The sequence below is a fragment of the Dermacentor variabilis genome, chromosome 9 (assembly GCF_050947875.1).
Source record: "Dermacentor variabilis isolate Ectoservices chromosome 9, ASM5094787v1, whole genome shotgun sequence".
Taxonomy (NCBI): domain Eukaryota; kingdom Metazoa; phylum Arthropoda; class Arachnida; order Ixodida; family Ixodidae; genus Dermacentor; species Dermacentor variabilis.
Genome location: NC_134576.1, coordinates 34,329,163 through 34,351,801, shown reverse-complemented (window position 1 = coordinate 34,351,801; position 22,639 = coordinate 34,329,163).

The window sequence follows — 22,639 nt, the reverse complement described above, 5'->3', positions numbered from 1 at the left end:
ACCGCAAGGTAGAAGATCACGGCATTTAACTTGGCGGCATCTTCCCATCGATTGTGCAAGCTCACCCGTTAGTATGTAGACAACCAGTCATTGACGTCCTGCTCATCCGTACCGCTGAAAACCGCTGGATGGCGTTGCGGGACAGCGCCAGAGCAGGCAACGGAGGGTGGTGGCGACGTCGGCTGGGGAGAGTCAGGCATGACGGGTGGCAGAGTCCGAGACCGGAGTTCCAGGGTGTAGATGTTCTTGAATACCCCGCACCTTCCACCAATTGTAATGGAGTGTTTAAACAGTTCAGTTGGCAGCGTCTGTTCGTAATCGAGAAGGAAGGTCACGTAGAGCAGGAACAGCTGGCTGCCCGAACGGCTCAAGCTCTTGCTAAACACTGGCGATCCGGCTGGCCCAGTGGTTCCACTGCAGGCACGGAACAGACGATCTGGCTGCCCTTGTCCTTGTGCTCTTCTTCTTCATTACACCACGAACTGTCCAATTCTAGGGGAGAACGCTTTCCGCCAACCAAACAGGACCTACGGGTTACCGCCAGAGGAGGCAAGCCCGTGCCAACTCGCCAGGGAGAAGGGATCCGCCGCCTATTCCAACCAGACTCCGTGGGTTGCCGAAAGAGGAGGCAAGCCCGTGCTAACTCACCTGGGGGCAGGGATCAGCCGCCTATCCCCTACCAGACTCAGTGCAAGTCACGTGACGTTGACGTGAGCAAGATCCCGCCTACAATTTTAGTGGGCCTAATTAAGGGGCCCTGAAATGTACACTTTAAATTCATTCGTTCTCTTCATCGTATCCTTCACCAACCATTGAATAAACAGTGCAACTTTCGCACTAGAAATCGTCTGATCCCAGCCTGGTCGCCATGGTCTACCGGACGCCGGCAGCTCGCCGAAAACGCCACGCTACCCAATAGTAACGTCCGTGGACGTTAGAGAAAGACGCGTCCCAACACCAACGTGCACTGGCATTCTCAATTCCCTGTCTCATGACAATGTCGCTTCGTCAAGCGCTCGTGCGGGTCGTTAGTCATGGACGACCGACGGGACGCACTGACATTGGAAAGAAGGTGGAGCAGGGGGGGGGGAGGCGGAGGTGCTTAAGGGGTATACTGTAAGCTTCCACCTACACTGGACATGTCCATCTCGTCTGCTCCTGAAGCGCTGATAGGAGTGGGGCGCCTGTCTCTTTCTGACGTGTACCCCAACCTAGCCTATCTGAACATCAGCAGCAGACGAAAGGCACATGCCCACTAGGGGGACCGTTACAGGATACCCCCCCTCTCCCCCTAGGACGCGCTTCGCGCTATTAGTTTTCCCTATCAGCGGTGCGTATCCGCTTAACCACGCCGGACACCCGAAAGCTTTTACCACGCATTATGCACAGTATACTTGGCCAGTCATAGCGCTGGTCCTTGTCAGCACTAGGGTTTATCACGGAGGAACAATTCAACGCACTTCGCGCAGGTTTGGATCACTGCTTCGGCAAAAAGTTTATATATAAGGGGGAATTGTGTATCCAACTCGTATGTTCGAGTACAGTGAAGAAAAAGAAGAAACAGCAGATTTCCGTAAATTCCCCGGCTCAGAATTCACTTAATGCCGCCAAATTGTATATATGCACACGCGTGTATAAGGGCGCCCGGTTAGGCTGAGGGAAGCGCATGCTTCTATCGACACCGCCAGAAACACACAGGAATAAAATATGGGTACAAGGCCTCCCCGTCCTAGCGTCCGGCTTTCTAGGAGTGCGTTGCTCGGGAGAGGTTCGCACAGTCTACTAAGTTCGGTGTGCAAGAACTAAGGCAAACAAAAGCACAAAAGAAGCAACACGTAAAGAAAATCTCTGAAAGCGCAAGAACGGCTTCGTCATTGTCTGCTACAGCGTTTACTGCTATGGTCTCCACGTCACCCCTGATTTCCGCACCATGCGGCCATTACCGCAATTATCAACGTGAAAAAAAAACTGCTTGTAGATGGACGTTTTCGTGCTGAGTTGTTTTCGTACTAGTCAGTTCCTGGCAGTCATGTAGGCTAGCATGTTATAGAGGCCAATGGGAACTCGCGTCCACGAGGCGCTCTGAACTACATAATTTTTTCACCCTCTCGCTTCGTCAGTCTCGACACTGTGAAGCTGCCCAGGGACGTAAGGTCCGAGATTTACATACACCGGATGCCACGAAATATGCATCCCACCTACAACGAAGGAGGAAGACGAGCCAGGGGTAAAGCTCTGCTCGCCAGTGCCCGCTTGAACAAGGAACGAACATGCTTCGTAGACGCAGCTTCGTACGTTCAAGAAGAGGCCTTCTCCTCAGTGGTCATCGATTGTGATTCTAAAATCCTTAGCTGCGCTACCGTCCGCACTTCTAATTCCAGCGTTGCAGAGCAGGTTGCTATTGCTCTTGCATTGACGGACAGTGTACATGACACGATTTATTCGGATTCCAAGGCCGCTGTCATGGCCTTTCAGATGGGAATGGTGGCTCCCCAGGCCCTAGGTATCATCCAAAGTGCCAAAGACATGAAACATCACTCTTTGGCGTGGTTCCCTGCGCACCTTGGAACCATTGAGGGTGCCTCGATCAACCACGAGGAGGCGCGCTCGGTTGCACGAGGTTTGACTGACCGTGCGCTGGGCAACGCGTCCTCTCCTGGGCGACCCGAGCCTCTCTGCTCGTACAACGAAATCTGCAAATATAATTATCTGTCAAGAAGACTCCTACCTTCGCCGCACTCCTCGCTGTGCAGGGCCGAGGCAGTCACTCTCAGTCTTCTGCAAACAAGCACTTACCCGAGCCCCGCGGCGCTGCTCACAATGTAGCCCGCGAACGGTTCCCAAGCCCGGACTGCCCTCTGTGTGGTGATTATGCGGACTTCGAACATGTCCTGTGGGGCTGCGCCTCTGCCGGTCCCCCTTTCACTCAAGAGGAAATGACGAAGCTAATTAGGGCCCAGGATCAGACCTTTCAAATCCTGGCAGGCCAGAGGGCTCGCGAGAGGGCCGTCAGGTTTCACCTGATGGTCCCCGAGTGGGCCTAGCCAGGTGACGTGGCGTTCGCTTACGTCTATAGTGGACCAAATAAAGTTGTTTCACTCACTCACTCACCCTCTCGCTTGAAGCTGTTTTGAGCTAAAGTTCTGCACAGAACATTTCAGTCTTGTAAAGCTGCTCAAGCGGTTACACACGCACACACGCACACACGCACGCTCACGCACGCTCGCACACACGCACGCTCACGCACGCTCACGCACGCACACACGCACGCTCACGCACACACGCTCACGCTCACGCACGCACGCTCGCACGCACACACACGCTCGCAAGCACACACACGCACGCACGCTCGCAAGCACACACACGCACGCACGCTCGCAAGCACACACACGCTCGCAAGCACACACACACACACGCACGCACGCACGCTCACACATGCTCGCACGCTCACGCACGCACGCACACACGCACGCTCACGCACGCACACACGCTCACACACACACGCACGCTCACGCACGCACGCACGCTCGCACGCACGCACACACACGCTCGCAAGCACACGCACGCTCACGCACGCACGCACGCTCGCAAGCACACACACGCGCGCACGCACGCTCACGCACGCTCGCAAGCACACACACACACAGGTAAGGAAGTAAGACAAAGTATTAGAGAGTTCATCGTTGCCACACAATGTCTAGCACTGTAAACAATGTATAACAACTACCCTCAAAACTTACCCTCGTTGCCTACTGCACTGTATTAAATACATCGTAAGTTTCTTAATATTGCCAGATGATATTAAAGTTACTCAAACGCCTGCACGGTAACCCACTGAAAGCCCACTGAAACACTGTACAACGATCGAAGTGGCGCTTTCGTCCCTTTGGTCATCGGTGGCTTTCGTTCTTTAAGTTCTTATTATAGTGTATGTATAATAGAAATCCGGTTGGCCAAATCTTTGGGCGCTGCTGTGTTCCCTGCCCCCCGATTCTGTCTTTCTCTCTCTTTTCATTTTCGTAGTTAGGAATCGTGGGCTCCCTTTCCTGCAATGACATGCCCGTGAATTTTCTCAGCGGCTTTGCTCCACAAAAAAGCGGTGCTCATGGATCATCGGGCAAATGCTCTTGCACCCATACTTTTTTGGGTTAATACTATCACGTCGACGCCACCGTGCCACGCTGTGTGTGTTTGGTTGCGAGGACTTATAGAGCGGAAGAAAAAGAATGTTTAACAGTTCAGGACGCTGTGTGTGCCGACGTTATCATTGTTGGAAGAGACAACGAAAAGCAAACGTTAGTCTAGTTAGTACATCCCCGACGACGCAAATTGTAACGCGGTCATTGACGCATCGCTACTTGCGGTATGCCCGTCAGATCTGGATCGTCCCTGTCGTCTAGAGGCGCTGCGGGTTCCGGGTGGTGGTATTTCTTGGGATTGGAGAAGTGCACAGGGCCGCAAAGAGACCTTGTGCAGTCAGTCAGCGTGTAGGACAATCCTGACCTGTTCGTCACCTGGTGGCCTTCCCGCTTGTTAGCAAGAGCTGCAGAGGAACTACGTGCTGCGTCACTGAGAGGGTGGGTCCGTCGCAGGACGAGGTCGCCAACGGCAAAGCGGGTATCTTTGCGCCTTTTCTTCTATTGCTCACATTGTTCCATCCTCGCTGCGTACAACAGTTCGCGTGCCTCCAGGGTGGTCTGCGTCAAGTGCTCACGCAATGCGTTTGACGAACGTTGTCTCGGACTAATACGTGCTGGCCCACACGGTTTTTAGCCCAAGTTCAGCTGGGAAGTCGAGAAGCCGGTTGATCAGTTAACAGTAGTACGGGTGGCAAAATCCATTTCTAGAAGTTTACTGTCCCAGCCTTTGTAGCAGCATGTGAAGGTAACCAGCATAAATTTAGGCTTAGATTGACCCTTTCCGTGACATTCGTCTGGGGGTGGTATGCCGATGTCCGGACATGGCGTATTCCCAGGGCCCCACAGGTGCTTGTGAATATTTTGCTTGGTGAAGTACGTGGCCTTGTCCGAAATTAGTCGTGCCGGGAACACGAACCGCGTGAAAACCTCTAAGAGATGCTGCCATATCTTCTGCGACGTCAGTCTACGAAGTGAAAAGAGGTCGACCCATTTGCTTAAATGGTCGGTTATCAAGAGCAGGAATTGGTTACCATGTGTGCGTCTAGGAATGGGGCCCATGATTTTACATGCTACGACTTGCCATGGAGCAGTACTTTTTTGCCGGCTTCACTGTGCCGAAGAGAAAACCAGCTCGTGGTTGAGCTGTCTGACACCCAGTGCACTAACGGGGGTAGCGAATGTTGGCGCATACTGGCCAAGTTACTACTCTACGCAACTTCTGGTACGTCTTTTGACTAGATGAGTGGCCCGCAAGGACAGAGTTGTTAAAATATCGGATGAAGGGCTAACGTAGTTTTCGAACAACTACACGGAATGGTGATGCCGTCGTATGCTGTGCCTGGGAAATGTATCATGTGCCTGTGAAATGCTTGGCAATGCATGCCTCTATCACCTTGAACGTAACAGTCGAATTCCTCACCGCTTGCGCTGTCTGCTGGCTCCTGTGTGACCAGCTTGTCGATCACCTTACCGCAGAAACCATCCTCCTGTTGTGCTTCCATCACGTCCTCCTTGTTTACCAACGTAGCCCATAGCGTATGCGTGGTGGCCTCGACGGCCGCGATGAGTGGCGAACGTCTTGGTTGGGGTTCCTTTTGCTCGACCTGCTTGGTGCTTACAACAGAAGCGCATGAAAGTGCGTCCACCACGGCATTGGTTGGCGCTTTCTTGTACTCGATGGTTTAGTCGTAGTGCTGCAGGAGGAGCGCCCATCGAGCTAGCTGCCTGGTCTGGTTTTGCAGTCGCTGTAGCCAAGAAAGGACCTGTCGAAGGACCTGAATTACAAAATGGGCACCATCAAGGAACATATCGAACTCCTTCAGAGCAAAAATCATGAAGGCACTTTTTCTCGGTGACCGAGTAATTTCGTTCCGTAGGTTTGGGTGCATGGCTTACGCAAGCAATTGGGCGCAATGCGTTACCGGATTCCTGCTAAAATACAGCACCAAGGCCGTAATCACTGGCGTCTGTCTGTAGCACAAAAGAGCTATTTAAGTCCTGCAACTGCAAGCATGCGTTCTGCGATATTGCTTTCAAGAGAGTCGAAGGCATTTTCTTGTTATTTATGCCATTTCCACCGTGTGCCTTTCTTGGGGAGATCATTCAACGGCTTTTAATGGCAGCGCATTGCGAAACAAAGCGTCGATAAAATGAGACCGTGCCCAGAAACCTTTGTAGGCTTTTTGCGTCCCTTGATTGGGTACACTCTACGATTGCTCTCAGTTTGTCGGGATTGGGCCGCAGGGTGCCGTTATCAACTACCAAGCCAAGCATGCTGATCTTACTTGTGACCAGCTGTATCTTGCCTGGCTGCACTGTAAGCCCAGCGTCGCGAATGCGCATATGCGTTGCAACACGGTCTGCAGGTGTTGGAGGTGGCCTTCGAATGAGTTGAAAAAAAAACGGTTATATCGTCTAGATACCAAAAGACATACTTGTATTTTGCATCGCCCAGTAAGCTATTCATTGTTCGTTGGAACGAGCTTGGGCTATTGCTTAGTCTCAACGGCATGCGGACAATTTCGAATAGCCCCTTGTGACAAGTAAATTCAGTCTTCGGAATATTCGTCTGGGTGCAGTTCTATTTGCAAGTAATGCCGAGAACAATCCAATGTTGTAAAATACGTGGCGCCTGGCATCGCGCACGATATTCCATGGTTTAACGGAAATGGGTAAGAGTCTTTCACCGACAAGGCGTTCAGTGTGCGTTTGTCGAGGCTCACGCGTACCGAGCCGTCTTCTTGTGGTGCCAACAGCACGGGAAATGTTTGTAACAGAACGACGCGGTTTGGGCGTGGACAGCAGGGAGAACGACACAGACGAGCGCTGACTTGCAAGTGAAGTTTATTGCTTGGAACTAAGAATATATACCAGCTCCAACCAACAGGTGAAACAAACAAACATACATATATTCACAGTGAATCATACATGCCGCATTGAACAAGGGTGATAATTGTAAAAATCATATCCCCGCCCCCGCTAAATATGCCAGTTCTTTGGACGTAATCGATAAGGAGGGGCTACTGACGCATGCGTCTTTTGACCAGGCGATATGCGCTGCTTCGAGGATTTCACGCGTTAGTTGATTACTATGTTTACTTAAAGCTTGTGTTCGAGTGAAATGGGGGGTGGCAAGCCTTGCTGTCGCAGTCTCTACAGTGGATGCCAAGATGCCCTTATACAGTATTATGCACATTGTTGTTGTGCTCCTTCAGGCGTTCGTTAAGGCATCTCGCCGTTTGACCGACATAAAGCCTGCCACGTGCCAATTCAATGGCGTAGACGACTCCCTCTTTACAAGAGACGAATTAATTGTCATGTTTGATGTTGCACTCTCTTGGAACAAAACCCGTATTAACCATTTTGCACATCTTCCCAAACTTATTCGGAGCCCGGTAAACTACTTTGACGCATGCTCTGTTAGCTATCTTCTTTTATTCTGTGGGAGACATGATGAATATAAGGCACTACAGTGGTTTTTTCTTTCTCTTTTCCTGTCATCGAGTCTACTCGTTGTTCTGTTGTGTTTTTGCTCAATCTACTGAGGATAGTTTCTGAAACTGCCACTAGCAGCTGCTTGAGATAACGAGCCTTTACCAGACGATCTGTTTGATGACTGAAGCTTTCTCATGGAAAGCATGCATGATTTGTTAAGAGCTCCAGAGGCAGCAGCTGAACAACGGTCCACAGCGGTCTCTTGGTTAGCAGAAGTGGGTTGCGAAGAAGTGACAGTCAGTCCACGAACAGCACCCGCAAGCACAGCCGCAAGCGTCGTCACCCGTGTGGCCGACGGTATCGTAGGCCGAGGTACTCAGAGGATCCCCAGGACATACTTTCGCTACGGGAATTACGCATGTCCACGAACCACGGTTCTTGCTGTCTCCGCCTGAGACGAGATTCTGGACGGCTGACATATGGCGCACTCCTGATTGAATCCCACTGTGCTACCACTGCGGCGAAGCTGGTCATCTCTACAGGATGAGCGAATACCGCAGAGAGGGACTTCGGGGGTTTTCCGTAAACGCTCCTTGCCCAAGAAACGGTGAACGCCCTTTTGAAATCCAGGTGCGTTCGTCAACTTGCCAAAGCCCGCAGACTTCACAGCAACATCAACCTAGGTGAACAGTGCCGCTGAGGTATCGATTACCGAGCCCGCGTCCATCCTGAAGCTCCCACAGGCGACGCTCCCAAAGCACACGTCGGGAAAACTAATACCGGCGACCTGTGGAGGTGAAATATAGCGATGGACGCGAGAGCAGGGGTGCTATGCAGGATACTCCGAGTTTCTCGTTCACCCGAGTTTCACCCGAGTTTGCTCGACGGCAGTCAGTGAACGGAGATAGCATGCAACGCGCAAAAGCTACAGGCAAAAACATATGTAGACAAAAAGCCGCGTATGACAACATGAGCGCACCCTGCGCGGCACACCGCTTCCAGGTTTCAAGCGCAGAAGGCTGTACAATGAAACGTGCCAGCGCCGCGTATTGTTATCCACGGATTAAGGCAACTTAGGAATACCATATAATAAAAAACCAACTTTAGAGAAGGGAAGCGGCAGCGCATGGAACTTAGCGGGGGGCCCGACAGAAGGCTCTACTTAATCAAAAAGCGGGAATGCCTTTTTTTTTAGTGCAATATCTAATATGGCCACTCTGTAGCGGTGGCGTACGCTGGTTACACGCCGTGCTCGCCTCGCTGGATTTGCGGCATGCCTCAGCTGCCGCGTTTTAATAGCAGGAGACTGAAGAGCCTCCACTCACGCCCATACAAAGAAGCCACAAGTGAGTGAACAGGACGTGCGACTTTATTGGCAAAAGAAAGGCAGTGAACCTTCTCACTCCCATACAAGAGCACAAGTAAAATTTGCATGTCGAGATGCGCAGAAACCATTACCGTAAGCTCGTAAACTTCTGTTTCCTCGTCGCACAAGGCGATCGGGTAATGAGCGCCAATGAGTAGCGCTAGCTAATTGGGCAGTGCACTACCTCTTTGCATCGACAGTCTCCGTAACTTGCATTGCGAAGCAGCCGGGTGACGCAAGGCATATGCTGCCGCTACCAACACAGACACATGGACTACTCGGCAGTTTAGCGTTGCCGCCTTTCCAACCAGCACGTTTCTTTTTGCTCATTCAGGGGCCGCTGTGTAACTCATAGGTTGTGCCCTACATTCTCAATATGGGCATCACCATTTTGCAGCCACTTTTGCACGCCTTTCAACTCATGTGGCTATCAACTTCATACAATTCGGACCATGTAATCACGTGCGCAGGTCTCCGTTCACGCCACATCACGGCCGGTGAAGGCCCACAAGCATAATATTCTGGCGACTGCAGCAGGAAACGTCAAATGGGGAGACTACCAATTACGGTGCATGTACATTGGGAGTCTTTGTCGCTGTGCGTACTGCAGGAGCAGATGGTTACCTCGGGAGATTGTTGCCCATGCAGCTGACCAGGCCACCACATCGAAGAAACATAACACGGCGATCATTATCAAATTAGACTCTTCATTCAATCACTGCGTAAGGTTCAGACAATACACTGTACCTTGGCTAAGATCCACATGACAACAGTGGGCATTCACGCACTACAGGTCGCTTACAGCACATTTAGCTATCCGACTCAGGCACATTTCTTGCCTACGTCGCACATGGCGCTCTAGTAACGAGTTACAGCCAGCAGCGCAAGCAGATTGGACAGTGCCCCACCTGTTTGTATTCAGACTCGCCGTAACTTGCACTGCGAATCAATTGGGTGATGCAGGGACCTGCTGCCTTACCCAACACAGCAACATGAACTACCCGGCATTATAGCATTACCTCCTTTCCTACCTGCACGTTTTTGTCCTTTCGGTAGCCACTAATGTGCTGCTCACACTTGGTGCACCACCTGCTCTCAATATGGATGTGGTCTGTTTTGTGGGAATCGCCATTTCGCAGCCACTTTCACAGGCCTTTCCACCCATGTAGATATCAACTTCATACACTTCAAACCATGTAATCATGTATGATAGTCTCTGTTCACGCCAAATCACGGCCAAAGAAGGCCACAAGCACAGTTTACCCACGGCTGCAGCAGGAAAGGACAAACAGGGAGCACCAGTCGCAGTACATGTGAAGAAGGGATTTGTGTCGCTGTGCAGACTGCAGGATCAGATGCTTACCTCGAGAGGCCGTTGGCCAATGCAACTGACCATGCCGCCACATTCGAGAAACGTAACACGGCAACCATGACCTAGTAGGACAACGTTGAGACAAGATTCTGCAATCAAATCACTTCAGCATGCTCTAACTTAACGCTCAATCTATACATTGGCACTATGCATTGGCTACGATCCACATGACAACAGTGAGAATACGCGCACACGGGTGGCTTGCGGCACATTCAACCGTCCGACTGTAGGCATAGTGCTTGCCTTCGTTTTTATGGCAGTCTGGTAACAAGCAACAACCAGCAGCGCAAGCAGATTGGACAGTGTGTCCCACGTGCTTGCACCGACAGTCGCCGTTGAAGATGAGCAACTTGCATTGCGAAGCAATCGGATGACGCAAGCATCTGCTGCCTCAGCCAACACCGCGACATGGAGTGCCCTGCATTTTAGCGTTACCGCCTTTCCAACCTGCATGTTTTTTTTGTTCTTTTGCATGCCACTAATGTGTAACTCACGCGTGGTCCCCCACATTTTGTATATATGGACATGGTCGGTTATGTAGGCATCACGATTTTGCAGCCACTTTCGCAGGCCTTTCCACACATGTGGATATCAACTTCATGCACTTAGAACCATGTAATTAGGTATGAGAGCCTCCGTTGACGCCAAGTGATCGCCGAGTAAGGCCACAAGCACAATTTGCACACAGCAGCAGCAGGAAAGAACGGAACCGGGAGCACCCACCACGGTGCGTGTAAATTCGCAGTCTATATCACTGTGTAGACTGTAGAAGCAGGTGCTTGCCTCGAGAGACCGTTTCCCAATGCAACCGACCAAGCTCCCGCATATGAGAAACGTAACACAGTGACAAGTACCAAGTCGGGCCGCAGCGAAACCAGATTATGCAATCAATCACTTCAATGTAGCTTCCACAAAAACACAGGCTGTCGAGCAAGAATAGCAATCCTAATTGAGATTAGGAATTCAATATGGGAATGAGAAAGCTTGCATTCAAGAAAGAAGCCACACTACCTTACAAGCACTGTAAGCCAAAAACATTAACAAAAGTTAAATGCTACATAGCACATAGCGTAAAGGTTAATGAAAGACACACGCCAATGCCACATCAGCTATTACACGAGAGGAATTGCACATGGCAACATACACTAGAAAGTACTGCTACAGATATATTATGCTTCTAGACAGTGACTGGTATTAAGTGTGAGCAAAGAATCGGTTGACCTTCAATGTTTGGATAAGGAATAGGAAAGGTCTCTAACAAAAATGTGGAATGAAAAAGCTTGCATTCATTGAAAAAAAATTATACTTGGCACGAATTCGCAAGGCCAGTAAGCTCAGCAAGGAATGGCGATCTGACGGAACACTCTTAGCCAGCGTCGTCCGTGCTTGTTCAGAGGTTGCAGGTACACTTGAAGACACAGAATTTCTTTTGTTGAGGTACCTGGATGACTCCGCGAATACCCATGCTGGTGGAATGCTGGCGTAGGTTCTTTTCAATCTCTAAACAGTCGTCCGTAGACATTATACTCATGCAAATAATTCTGGAATGGCCTCTTTGTTCGTGGTCTTGAGAATACAGCTCCAGCCCCTTCCTGTTGGTGTCGATGGGGGTTCCCATGATCAAGAGGTTCTTGCTACAGACTCTGTTGTGGCAGAACAATGGCAGACGAGATACAGCAGAGATTATGCAAACTATGTTTAATGTGATAATCTTTTTGATGTAGCTTTTGTGTCAGCCTTCTCCTATAAACCTAGCCTGTAATTTCCCTCTACAGTTAACAACTCAACTAGTGTCAAACTAACATCCTCAGCCGGAGTAGACAACATAAACTCAAAAGTGTTAAAAAATACTAAAGACATCAGGGCTGCTTATTTGTGCTGGCTGTTCTCGCAGTCACTCTCAACTGGCATCATACCACATGACTGGAAGGTGGGGAGGGTTGTTCCCATCTACAAATCGCGTGACGAGAATTCTCCCCTTAAATATCGCCCCATCTCACAAACAAGCATAACTTGTAAAATCATGGATCATGTCATTTATACAAAATTTACGATATTTTTAGAGTCAGGCAACTTTTTTTCAATTTTCACAGCACGGATTTCGCAAGGAAATTTCCTGCGAAATGAAATTGGCACTTTTTCTTCATGATATTCACACTAATCTAGATACTAACCAGCAGACAGACGCAGTATTCCTAGACTTCGCGAAAGTATTCGATTAGGTACCACGTCAACGGCTATTACTAAAGCTACCTCTTGCGCACGTGCGCCCCGATATATTGCGATGGATTGAAGCTTTCTTAAGTAACCACTCACAGTTTGTCCTTATTAACAACAGCCCACCTGTTTCCCTACCGGTAACTTCTGGGGTTCCACGAGGATCTGTCATGGGGCCTCTCCACTTCTTAATATGTATTAACGACTTACCTATGCATGTATCCTGCAATATTCGCGTGTTTGCAGATGACTGCGTCGTTTACCAAACAATTACTAACATGTCTGACCAATCTCCCTTCAGGAGCATATTAACCGCTTGCAACAATGGTGCGATTGCTGGTTAATGACACTTCATCCAAATAAATGTAAAGTAGTGTTATTCCCCCGCCGACGTAACCCACTGGTTACGTGGCGGGGGAATAAATAACGGGGGAATAAATAACGTAGTCGTAGAAACTGCGCAATCTTATAAATACCTTATTGTTACGCTTACTAATGACTTGACGTGAATGTCATCTCATCTTCTAAAAAATCTCTTGGCTTCCTAAAATGAAACTTAAAGCAAGCATGTGAAGTTACTAGCCTACGAAAGCATAATCAGACCTAAACTCGGATATGCATGTGCCGTATGGAGCCCTCATCAAGCGTATCTAATCAACGCACTAGAATCGGTGCAACACCGTGCCATAAGGTTCATCCATTCAACGTGTTCATATGATGTCAGTGTATCATTGAAAAACGAATTCGGATTGCTTACACTCGCTGATCGCCGTCGCATCTCAGCTCTCTCTCATTTTCATAAGTTTTATTATGCTTCACTTAATCAAACACCATACATTGTTCCCGCTGCCCGTATATCACATTGCACTCGGCACGTGTACCAAGTTGGCCGCCCGCGCGCTCATACCACCACTTTTTCAGGTTCATTCTTCTTTCGCGCAGCAATAGATTCAAACAACCTGCCCCACCAAATTGCCGCCATAACCTGTGCACCTACATTCATGCAAAAAATAACAAACCATTTTCCAGAATAAAAAAAAAAATGTACGGGATATGCTATCTATGTGTGTAATAGATGGAATTATGTGCATAATTTCCACGTGTGCTGTAACTTATGCTCTGTTATTCTCAAACTGATGTATAGTAAATATATTAATGCCCACCATTTATGTAATGCCCCTATGGGGCTTTTAAGGTAAGAAAATTACATGAAATGAAACTGATGTGGTGTTTTTTTTTATGTTCGAACCAATTATGCTGAACTGTAAACATGAACAAGGGTTCATATCATCTGATACAAACAAATGACATGTATCTCAAGACTAGCAAGCCAATACAGCATATATCAAGCATATTTATTTCTGAAGCAGGTGTTGTTTACCTTGTAGTAGTAGCCAAAGTCCACACAATGACCTTGTTGTAGCAGGCAGCCGCTTCTCCTTAGTGCATGGAGTGTGTTGCTTTATACTGGTGCCATCCTCAATACTGCATGTCTGGAACAGAAATTTTGACTGCATCAGATATTGAATAAGCACAATTTTGCATTATAAAATGCGAAAAGGTGTGACTTAAACATTGCTTTGTCTGTGACTACAAAACACATGCAAATGTACACTGTTTGTTCTAGTGTGCTTAAGCAGTATGGCAAATAAATATGGTTGCGCTCCGTAAAATTAATGTCTGCGTAAGTACAATGCATGTCAACAGCTTGAGTATTAATAAGATTACAAATAAGAATATTTTTGCCGTCGTTTATACAGTAGAAGAGATCGCACTGCTGGTTTCAGAAGCAAATAGATAAAAGACGTGAAGCTATTAGAAATGATGCATCCTTTTTGTGCATGAACGTGATGCACCGCTTTACTACTGTAAAAATAAATGTCCTGAGGTAACCCAAACTGATCAGTAAGAGCATTTGAAACCAACAGGCACGAAATATGGGTTAATTATCATGTGTGCAACTGTTTACCACATTAAATTCAGTACTTTAGCTTCAGTTTATCAAAGGGTTATTCGGTTTTGTAAACGAAAGAAGTTGCCGGCGGAGTCGAAAAAAAATATATATTGATAAGGCAACTCAGTCACCCATGGCTACGACTACGAGACGAAAAATGTGACGCTCGTTCTGATATAGCTTTTTATTTCGTGAATGTGTGTATAATGATCGCCTTGCAACTGAAAGTTTATTTAGGAAACAGCAACGGAGGGCCCTGTCTGCCCATATGTAATCCAGCATATAGTTCCTTAACTTGCCTCCGCCTGTAAGTTAACAAAACGAATAAATTACATAGCAATTGAAGCAGTGATGTGAAACGACTCCCCGGTGTTGCTGTCCCCAGTCGCAGCAGGAGCCGGCTCCCTTTTCGATGCAGACGTGTTCCACGTGGCTCACGAGTGAAACCTAGTTTCGGACTTGCAACCCAAGTTAAATAACGCGAGATATTGAAGCGCAATAAACTGGTTTTAGCACAAAATAACCAACCGATGTACACACCAAAGAATCGGTACCTTCCGTACACGCGAACATACCAGTAAAAATTTTAAATCCAGGCCAGAGGACACGCAAGAGGTCGATGATGCTGAACGCTACATTGCGTTTAAAATGGCAAAAAACAACAACGTTGGTAATAAAAAGTACAATGTCAAATTAGGAATTATAATTTTGTACTCTTTGTCATGTAAATAAAACGCTTTGTTTATTGTTGAAGACAGTTTGTATGTTAAAATTGCCCTTACTACGGCGCCTCTAGCGGGAGATAATGTGCTTAAGGGGGAACCTTTTCAATTGGTGTGCTATGCCTGTTTATTTAGCAGCGCCGCGCGGTTTATTTTTTCGCCCTCTGGGGCGATTTGTTGAACTTGAGAATGTTCGGGGCCTGCCAATACCGTGACTGTCCCGCTGTCTGTCTGCACACTTGCAGCGAGCCGCTTGCCACGCCTCTGCCGGGCGCGTCAAGGGCGTGCCTCGTCTTTCGGGCAATATCTTTCTATCCTCCATCGAATGCGAACACGGTACATGCGGTGCGTTCTTGCACCTACACATTCGCTCAAACGAATTCGTTAAGATACAACAAATAAAATAACAAACATGTTATTTCTTTAAGTATCTGTTTTTCGTTTTGAATGCTAAAAATTTCTGAAGACAAACTGAGATCGACCAATTTATTAAATTTTGCATTTCTTTCCGCGAGTGGCGACAGTGAGGCGAAAGCTTAGAAGCGGTACATTGAAGAGGGTCGCACGCACGAGGGAGCTCTTACGCTTAGAGGACGCCTAGGGGCGCTGCTGTGCTATTCTCAATAAATTCAGTAACGAGTCATGACCACTTTTTCTATATTATGGGAATGAAAACGCAGCGCTGCGGAATGGCTGTTCATCGCAGACGCATCACTAGGCCATTAAGGCCACCGCTTAACGGCTCTCGCTGCAAAGTGGCGGTACGTTACTTTAGGTCCATAGTGACGCAGTTCAGTGAAATTGTACCAACTTATCTTCGTGCGCGAAGCCTCTGCGATGCATTGCGATGAAGTGCGTGCTTCCCAGCGACGCAATTCATCGCTTGCCCAGTGAAGGCGCCTCTGAACGCATGTACTACGGAGTATTTGAGTGTGTTGTGCGCTCCAAGGTGCTTGCGGATTACGTCTGCTGGAGCCAGCACCGATCGCAGATGGATATCGTATCGACACCGCAGCAATCGCATTTTGGCAGGTGAGGGCACTTGTGTGCAGTTGTGTAATGAGACATCGAACGGAGGAAGGTGTTGGAACTGTTGAGTGCGCAGTGCTTGTGATGAAGAACGGCCATTGCATTGGGTCTAGAAAAGCGAGCGATTCTTGGACGCTGATCGTGTTTACGACGCTGCGGCTCCGATACATCACCGATGACGGAGCAGCTATCTCAAACGACTGCTGCGATACGCACTCCTTAGCATCGTCGTCCCCCTCGGCGCATCGACGCCTTGCAAGCAGCTACAGTGACGTGCCGATAATTATTTACTCTGCGCTACGTCGCCACAATGCAAGCAATGAAACCTTGTTGTGGGGCCATCTCAGACCGAGAAGATATATGCATAAGCCAGCGACAATCAACGCTTTGTTTTTGATAGTGGTGCTTAGTGCATCACCGATGACAGTGCGTTGTGAGGGTTTTATGTCGGCGGTCAAGATTGTTGATGCCTCTGAGCTCGGCACCGCGTTGCTGTTGCCGAAAAATATGTTAGGCGTGACCCAACCGTGATGGGTGCGCGAAAAGAGTTGCATGCCTTGCGCGGGGCGTGAACTCTGGTTTCAATTGACAGGCGATCTCGTGCTAAACTAGTACATCGCGAAACCCCCTCCGAGTTCAACTCGGGACCATGGTGGTGGCAGCAGCAGCGCGTGTCATTGTATCCAGCAGACCTGTTCATGTACATGACCGACGTGGAGTTTCAGCATCATTTTCACCTGTCGAAGATATCAGTGCTCTGGCTGTTTGACGAGCTAGGCGAAGACTCTCGTCTGTGGAGACAGGCTGGCGGGCTTCATTCGCTCACCGTCGAAGAGCAAGTCCTCTGCTTCCTCCGTTTCTACGGGTCTGGCAGTTTTCGGGGAAGCGTCGGCGCCGAGCGTTACATTGGACGTCATCAAACTACTGTGATCCGCTGTGTCGGACATGTGTCTGACGCCCTTATTGATGCGGCAGTGCGTAAGCGGTGGCTGGCTTTCCCGAAGACTGCGGCTGAGCGGTCATATATAAAAGAAAGCTTCTTACTTCGCGGGAACATTACAAACGTAGTCGGTTGTATCGACTGAGCGTACGTAGGAATTAAGGCGCCTTCAATGACAGCGTTACTGTGATTAGCATTGAAACAATATCTAGACACGCCATATCGCCAAATTTGTCACTTCTGTGTCGCCGACTTAAATTTTGTGTTAGTGACATCTCACATACGCCTGCCTATAATACTGACTTTTTCGCTGGTTCCTGACTTTTTGCCGATTGTTTTACTTGTTGCTCAGGGTGCCTTCCAAATGACTCAAGTTCTTGGGAAAGAGGTTAATTAGGTATAAATAGATAAATGCATATCACAAATTGGGTGAAGTACCCTATGAATGATAATCTCATGAAGAAGTTGGGGTTCTTCATTGGTGAAGTTACTTTGTGTGCAAAATGCTGAATTTTGGTGATGCGTCATCTGTCGGCCGCACTATGCAACAGCGAGGCATTGATTAATTCGTTGCAGCGCGAGATGCGGATGGTGCGCCAAGACGGTTGTGCCTATGCATTTGTGGCGACATGAAAATGCATTGGGAATCTTACTGTGCTGGCTTGCATGAAGAAAATACTTCAGGGTGTTTGCTCTATTCAGTGCTGATGCATGTGCCCGAAGTTCAGTGTATTTTTGTTGGGGGGGGGGGCAGTGTTATTCTGGATGACGAAGTATGTATTTTCTTCACATAATGGGCCTCTAATTCTCAAGCAGTAGAACAATGCAGATCCACTGCTCTGCAGAAGTGGGTGTGCGTGAAGATGTCATTAACGACCAAGGCAAAATTACATATCGGGAGAAATGTGGTGCAAATGCCAACGAAAAGCAGGTCTTTAAGCAACCATGATAAAAACATAAATTGCAGAACAAGGACATTTGATACAGCTTTTTTGTACAGACATTTTGCTTGATCAGCAGTGATCGCACAAAACGTGATATGCTCAAACATGTAAAAGCTTGCCCCAATGCCGAAGTAGGATGAGCAACATGCAGCATATTTTGGCTTTGATCACGTCTTTTAGCTATTATTTTTATTGTAAGCCTCGCTGTCACGCCTGTCCCTCCGGCGCTCCCTTTACTGAAACATGGCACTGTCTTTCCATTGGTATCATGATGGTAATGGCAGCAGTAAAGCTGGTGAATGCTTGCCCTTTTGATTCCAGCGAGTTTAGTGGTATTGGCCTCGAGCTCCACCACTGGAAAAGCTGGCGCCACCGTCGGCGTGACGTGCTAGGAGGGATCACGTGGACATAGCGCCGAAGCGAGCTGAAAACGAGTTTGAATTCCCTCGTACGCTGCGGTCCTCCTTAAGTGGCGAAATTTTCCCGCTTCGAGTGTCTCCTTTACAACGCTTAAAAGCATTACAATAGGCAGTGGCTGCCTTTGAAGGCGCGCAATATAGTAGGCTACTGCTCGGTGCCGCAGAGCCGGACGCACGTAACGGAGGCCGGTGTCAGCCTTATTCACACGTAGCCGCAGGACAAGAAGCTGCGTGAAGCTTGGCTCGCGAAACATAAAACCGGCAAACGGTCATCGGCTACAACTCGCGTATGCAGCAAGCACAGACGCGAGGAAGATTTCTGCTACGGCGCCCGGTCTGCGATGTTCTGAAAACGCGCACTGACGCTCGCCCGAGTCTGCTGCACGACTAATGTTATGACGGTTTGGTCTATCAACTTGTCGATGCTATAGATACTGGCAAGTTCAGTGGAGTGGAAAGGCAGCGGTAAGAAGCACATTAAAAAAAAAGCATGGCATATGGTCATGATTGTGTTATGCATTAATGCACTGGATTACAAAAAAGGAGCAGCGGGAAATTGCACGCTGAGAACACCGATAAACATACAGTGCGACGCAACTCGAAAAATAATACTGAAAAGTCAAAGAATTTAGAAGAAAAAAAAGATTGAATCGTCGCGAAGGCCCGTCATAGTCCCTGTAGGCGTCGAAGTCTCTACAATGAAGTTATTTTTGAACAGCTCTGATAGCTCCCACGCAACAATGGTTGCTTGTATACTGTGAAATGCTCATATTCTGCGGCCTAAAGCTCATGGCATGGTGCGAAAACGCGCACGCGGCGAAAGCGTAACAGTGCGCGGACAAGCATGCAGACGTGCAGTCGGTCGCTGCGAATCTGCGCGATCGCTGCATTGAGGCTTCTTTCTATTACGCTCCATTTAGTTATACAAACACTATAAGAACATATTTCACATAGTTTGCTCTCAGCGTTTACCTACCTTTCACGCAAGAGGCCGGTTCGGGAGACTCCATCGCGGCGACCGCACGCAGTGGCGTTCACTGTACGTATTCGGTAAAGAGATAGCGTCTGTAAACGATTGTGTGCGTTCAGTTTGCCCAAGAATATTATTTGGGCAGTAAACAACTTCTCTCATTTCGAAAGTACTTACAGAAATGTCGGGGAAAGCTCGCGCGTGGTGTTTTCAGTGAGCGCTGACAGCAAAACCTATGAGGAGCGCGCCGCGTGATCCCTCATACTACGCCAGCGAGGCGCTCCCGATAGATGGCGACTCCTCGCCGCCAATAGTACGTGGCACGTGCATACACGAATGCTGCAAAATTTAATGCTTGCGGTGACTTTTTAGAGCTAGTTTGGGTGGGGACATTTCGAAGATGTGCGCCATCGTGGCCTAATACCTAGAGCATTGGTGAGGTTGAAGACTGGGTATATTGGTATAGAAGCATGAAGTTGAATTGCACAAAAATTCGACGGGATACAAAGAAAAGAAATACACACAGTAGAACGCTCTGCTGTGTTTCTTAGTTTTGTGTACCGTCGAATTGTTGCGTGATGCAACTTCAAGTAGAGCATTGGGATTGTCACGGATCTCCTCCGGAGAACACTCTGGCCGAAAGAATGGAGTAGGCGACAGGTGTACCCACACAGATGCACATTTAATACAACCCACGCGACACAAACACCAGCACACAAACCTAACAAAACTAACACAAATTACAAGGGCTATCAGCACACGACCCGGTAACACTGCTACTAGCGTTCTAGTGGTTGGCGTTCGTGCTTACGTCTGATTCGGTGCGGCTGTGGCGTGGTATGGGTCCCGTAGTCGGCGTCGGAGTGGCGTTCGACGTTCTAGGGCTGGGTCGCTGGCGGCGTCGTTGGTTGCGTCGTACACGCTCCCGGTCCAAACGCCCGTGGAGGTGTGGCCGATGATGTTGGCGTTGGGGCACCACCCGGAAGAGTGGCAACAGCGGTAGAGACACCCCTGGCCGTAGCAGGTGGTAGCGTCCTCCGTGAACTCCCCGGAATCGGCTCAGGAACGGCAGGAAGTCTGCGGTGCAAAGCCGTAGAACGCGAGCTCACCGGAGCAGCAGCCGGCGTCGCTCTCTTCCGGTCGAACCATCCCTGACCCGCCGAGTCTCCGCTGCTTTCTTGTTCCCCCTCCGTGTCTCGCCCTTCCTCGCCCTTTTACAGCCTTCTTGTTAGTCCACGTAATCCGTATCTTCGTCTTCTTCTCTTCTCCACCAATCATCGCTTTCCATCTCACCGGATACTTCTTCTTCTTCTCGTCTCCACCAATTATCTCTTGTCACCTCACTTGAGAGCTTCTTTATCTTCTTTCATCTTCGGTTAATGCCCGTCATTCTTAACGCCATCGTCGTTGTCTTCTTGAAACCTTTCTTTGTCTACCATTTTATTTTATCTTCCCTCTTATAAGTGACAGGGATTCTTTGTTGCAGTACCGAGGAAGTGAGAGCTATTCGACAACATGCCAGTGCTTTGCGACACAATTATGGAAGTCTGAAGGTTTGCAAACAAAGCTTTGCTTTCAAATCCACCTGCTCATGTAATACAAGCACTAATTGAAAGAACCGTCATACAAGAATAAACGTGAAATGAATGGCGTTTTAAAAGTGTAATTTGTATATTGACACCGTTGCCATAATAGGTGCCACACCGGACGGAACAATCGTACTGGTCAGAGCAGTTTGTTTCCTATGCGAAACACAGGCTTCCATTGCTGTGCAGATAAGCGAGCTTAGTTTCTTTTTACGTGGTACACAACATTCGCTGTAATCTGTTTTTAATTCTAAAGAAGTGCCAAACACTACCTCTTTTTAGGGACGTCATGGGAACATTTGGCGAGTTTTTTGCAGCCCCTCATTATGGAAATGTAGCCAGGCAACTTTGCTTGGATGCCTTTATAGATTTCTGTTCCTGATCATTGTATGTTATCAAGTTGCTAAAGCCTATGCAACCAGTGCAAGGAAATACGTGATTCTATTGTCTGATACAAGTTCAGGAGGCCACGGAATCTGCACTGGAAAGGCAGGTGAACACAAGCCTGCACCTATGGGCACGCACTCTAGGCTGACGTCGTGTCGCTGAATGCACTAATATACGCTCGTTGCAGAGGGACTATTTCTTTAGACGTGGGAACAATCGGCTGTCACAATCTGTGCATGTTACAAGTGTCCTAGTATGCACACCACAATGTTTACTGCAATATTTTATTCATCTCTTGAATACTAAACAAATAATAAACAAAGCTCGGCGGGGCCTCTCCCGTCTTCTGAAGTTGTATCCGACTGTAGAGGTTGCTGCTTTTCATACAACACAAAAGGACAAAGTGCACAATTATTTGGCCTATGCAATGAATACATCACAAGTGAGCTATGCAAGGGCTTAAGCTGTGTGACAATTAGTTCATGGACATATATGACATCGTTATAGAATATGTGCTGTCGAACATGCACGTAATGACACGTTTGAATCGGGGAGTGTTGCATATACATGCACAGTCTATAGGTGATAGCATTTTTAAGCTCCTACTGTTTCCTGTCTTTTCGTTCTGAAATACATACACCGTTCATCTTGTGGTTAATCAACACGCACTCTATTCTTGCACATAGAAAACGAACAGCACAATGACGGGTATGCTGCATTAGTGTATTTTTTTCATTTACATCGTCCAAGAGTGGCACAGGTTGTCTTATGTTTTTGCCCATTTTGAAGAGACACCTAGTGCATATTACAAGTGTCCTAATATGCCCACCACAATGTTTACTACAATAATTTTATTCAAGCTCTTGAATATCAAACAAAGTAATAAACTGAAAGCTGCTTCACAAGCTGTCTACAGGGGGCTCGACTGGAGACCATTGAGGGCGCCGATACTACGGTTCCAGAGCAGCCCTCTGGACTTCTGCCACACTCTCAAGAGCACGTGCCTGGCGCTTGCCTCCTGTCACCAGGCGATTGAGTGCCTCCAGCAGCAGAATGTCTTGCTGCAAAAAAGTGGATTCTTGGAATGAATCAACCGCATATGAACCATTATTTACAAAGAAAAATGCTCGTTGCACTATTGGTACTAAGTGCCCTTAAC